The following is a 4114-nucleotide window of genomic DNA, read 5'->3' as shown; positions in this document are numbered from 1 at the left end:
ATGGGCAAATTTTAGAGACGTGTAAATTAAATAGGGGAATGAGAAAAGAGGTTTTTAACTTCCTCAGCATAGGCTTGGATATTCATTTTGTCAAAAATGTAGAGGAAGCACAATTCTGAAAATGCCCCCAGAAGAATATTTGCACAAAGTATGTGTTTAATACAGAGAATTTTAATCCAGACCTTGCAAGTGAGGGGTGAACCTGAACTTAACTTTAGGGAATGAAGTCGACGCAGTGGGTAAAATATCAATGGTGGAGCACTTTGCAGACAGTGATCGTAAATCAGTTAGATTTCACATTGTACTGCAAAGGAATAGAAATTGGCCCAACGTTCTGAAAAGGGGAAAGACAGTTTTAATAAGATCAGGTAATGACTCGACCAGAGTGTACTGGAAGCTGACACTTATTGGTAAATCTGAGTCAGAGCAGTGTGACACATTTAAGAAAGAGATAGGAAATTCAAAGGGAGGACATTTCCCAGGAAGCCACTGCGTGGGACTAAGAATGCAGCGGGCTCTGGTCACCAAAGGGCATGGAGGGGGAGATAAAGAGAAACAAGGGAGGCTTCCGGTCTATACTGAAATCTCAAAACAATAGAAACTAATAGGGAGTATAGAATGTGCAAGGAGGAGTTTGAAAGACAAAGGAATGAGAAGAGCAAAAGGGACCATGAGAAAATAATAGCAGTCAAAATAAAGGAATATATTTTTAAAAGTTACAGGCTCATTTATAATAAAAGAATTATTCGGGAAACAGTAATGCCCATTAAGTGTTATTATTGGAGTGGAGCCGGAGGATTAGGTTGTGGTCAAAACGAATGTGTTGTGTCAGTGTTCACTGTAAGAGGGACAATGTGGGGACAGAAATCATTGAGGGGTGTTGTGATGTGCTTTCAGAAATTAGGACACATGACGTGATGTTCTGTGTTGTCTTGCTGAATGAAAAGTGGTTATATTTCCAGGGCAGATGAAAAGTATACCAAGCTGTTGAACGATGCAAAGGATGAAATAGTTGGGTCGCTGACAATAATTTAGAATTCCTGTCTGGCCGCAGCAGTTGTGCCAAGTGAGTGGAGATCAGCCAACGTTGCACTGTTATGCAGGACGAAGGAAGGGATAAATAATGAAACCATAGATCTGTCAAGCTAGTCTCAGTGGTAAGGAAACTATTGAGAAGTGCAATTAGTCTTCATTTGGAAGTTAATTCAACAATTTTCAGCACGGTTTTATTGAGAGGAAGTCATGTGTAACAATTTGATCATAGTTTTCAGAGAGATAACTCGATGTCCAGATGATAGCAATAATCAGAGCCAATGGGACCCGAGTTAATTTGATAGATTAGATCTAGAACTGGCTGAGTGGTGGGAGCAGGGGATAACAGTCGTCGGGTGTCTGCATGACTGGAAATCTATATCTCCTGGTGTTCTGTAGGGATTGGTGTTGATTTCCTTGCTATTTCTCTTACATACCAATGATTGAGACTCAAATTTAGGAGGATTAACTAGTGAATTCATAGATGAAATGAAAGCTGTCATGTTGGTAAGTCATTAGCATAATGGCTTTAGATTGCAGGAGGATATAAAAGGGTTGGTTGTATGTGAAGAGAAAAGTTGCAAATGGAAATTATTCTGGATAAATGTAAGGTGATGGAATTCGGCAGAAGAATCTGTGAGGTATGAAGTTTGGAATGGTGGAACCCTGGAAAGGCCTGAGGATCTTTGGTGCATGTATCCAGCGATCCCCTATAGTACTGTGTCGTCTGGATAAAGAGGCTAAGAAAGTGGGAGGATATTTGCTTTTATTAGCCTAGACATTGACAATGAATAGTGGTGAGATGATACGGGAACTTAATAAAACACTGGTTAGGCCATACTGAAGCGTTGTGTGCATGTCATCGAAGGAATGTGATTACACTGAAGGCAGTATTGATGAGATTTGCCAGGATCTTGCCTGGGTTGGAGGGTTTTAGTTATGAAACTAGATTAGATAAACAGGGCTTTTCCTTGAAGCAGAGGAGAATTGGAGAGAAGATTATCATGATGTCTAGAATCATTTTAGCCATAGACAGGGTAAACTGGATGAAAACTTTCCCCTTGATGGAGAGATCAATGCCTCAGGCGCACATTGTGAAGGTCAGGCCAGGAGGTTCCAAGTGGATCTCAGGGGAAAACTAAATCAAACTGAAGGTGGTGTTAGCCTGGAGCTCAGCACCTACAAGTCATGTAGAGACTGAGCCCCTCATAATAAGTATGAAGTATCCTTGCAAGGGCAAGACAACAAGGCAATGGATCATGTGCTGGCACATGAGACTGGAATCGTTAGGTGGCTGTTATTGATAGGCATGAATTGGGTGGATCAATTGGCCTTTTCCCTGTGCTGTATAAGGTGATTCTGTGAAAACTGTTCTAAATAATGCCTTATTCATGTTAATCACAGATGATCTGTTTATCTCTGTTACCTGGACATGGCATAACTTTGCTCTTGTGTGACCCGCTGTGTTGAACCTCATAGTAGGTTTTGCTGGGGCAATCTACCACTGACTCGGGCAGGGTTAACTGGCTTTTCAGGGTGTAGGTTTCCTTCTTGTTTCTCACTGATGGATAAGTCTTCAATCCAGTCTTGATTAGCTCCCCACCTTTCTTCCAAGTTACCTTGGTGACGTCAGGGGAATAATCCTTCGCCAAACAACCAAAGATCACAGAACCGGTGTTGTGCTCCTGACAGGAGGAGACCAGGCCATAAAGCGTGGGGGGAGATGGTGTCTCTGCAATAGAATGACCAAGTGAGCATGTTAGTTTCTGTTAATTTGACCTGATCAGTTATTCAATTGTATCCTCAGCTCTAAACGTTTGCCAGTATGCTCCCGCTGAAGCCTACAGCATAACTGGAGTTTATTTTTGTTTCCTTCCAGTTGATGATCATGATCATTGGTTCCCTCTTTAGAAACATGCCGTCGACGTTGACCATTACCATATAATTTAGGAAGAAGAACATCCTGATCCCACTCCAGTAACTGTTTGAAGATCTCACCAACTGACACTTTCACTGGATTGCTGTGAAGAACAGAGACATTTCACAAAATACAAACCAAGGAAATGCAGATTCATCGAAATTCTACAGTGTGTATAAACAGGCCATTTGACCCAACAAGTCCACACCTACCCTCTGAAAAGTAACGCATCCAGACCCATTCCCCTACCCTATTATGATACAGTTAACCCTGGCTAATGCGCCTAAAATCCCAATCACTGAACACAACATTTGCAATTCCCCCAGCTTGCACATCTTTGGAGTGTGGGAGGAAACGCACACAGACATGGGGAGAAAGTGCCAACTCCACACAGACAGTCACCAGAGGCTGGAATGGAACCCGAGTCCCTAGCACTGTGAGGCAGGATGGTGTCTCTACAATAGAATGACCAATTGAGCATGTTAGTTTCTGTTAATTTGACCTTATCAGTTACTCAAATGTATCCTCAGCTGTAAACGTTTGCCAGTATGCTCCCGCTGAAGCCTACAGCATAACTGGAGTTTATTTTTGTTTCCTTCCAGTTGCTGATCATGATCATTGGTTCCCTCTTTAGAAACATGCCCTCGACGTTGACCATTACCATATAATTTAGGAAGAAGAACATCCTGATCCCACTCCAGTAACTGTTTGAAGATCTCACCAACTGACACTTTCACTGGATTGCTGTGAAGAACAGAGACGTTTCACAAAATACAAACCAAGGAAATGCAGATTCATCGAAATTCTACAGTGTGTACAAACAGGCCATTTGACCCAACAAGTTCACACCTACCCTCTGAAAAGTAACGCATCCAGACCCATTCCCCTACCCTATTATGATACAGTTAACCCTGACTAATGCACCTAAAATCCCAATCACTGAACACAACATTTGCAATTCCCCCAGCTTGCACATCTTTGGACTGTGGGAGGAAACGCACAAAGACATGGGGAGAAAGTGCCAACTCCACACAGTCACCCGAGGCTGGAATGGAACCCGAGTCCCTAGCACTGTGAGGCAGCAACACTAACCACGGAACCAGCGTGCCACCCCACTCGGTGCCTTGCTGCTGGAAATACCCAACAGCAAGTACCCCCGGAGAG

The 4114-nt window shown here is 42.8% G+C and overlaps 1 pseudogene; it reads right to left on the bottom strand.

Annotated features, from left to right (window-relative positions):
* Positions 1–2764, bottom strand: part of LOC122546671 — a 7280-nt pseudogene extending 4516 nt beyond the window's left edge.
* Positions 2765–4114: the final 1350 nt, after the last annotated feature.

The sequence above is a fragment of the Chiloscyllium plagiosum genome, unplaced genomic scaffold, assembly GCF_004010195.1.
Source record: "Chiloscyllium plagiosum isolate BGI_BamShark_2017 unplaced genomic scaffold, ASM401019v2 scaf_35248, whole genome shotgun sequence".
NCBI classification, from domain to species: domain Eukaryota; kingdom Metazoa; phylum Chordata; class Chondrichthyes; order Orectolobiformes; family Hemiscylliidae; genus Chiloscyllium; species Chiloscyllium plagiosum.
The sequence above is the reverse complement of the archived record's forward strand: the minus strand, read 5'-3'. Positions and strand labels throughout refer to the sequence as shown.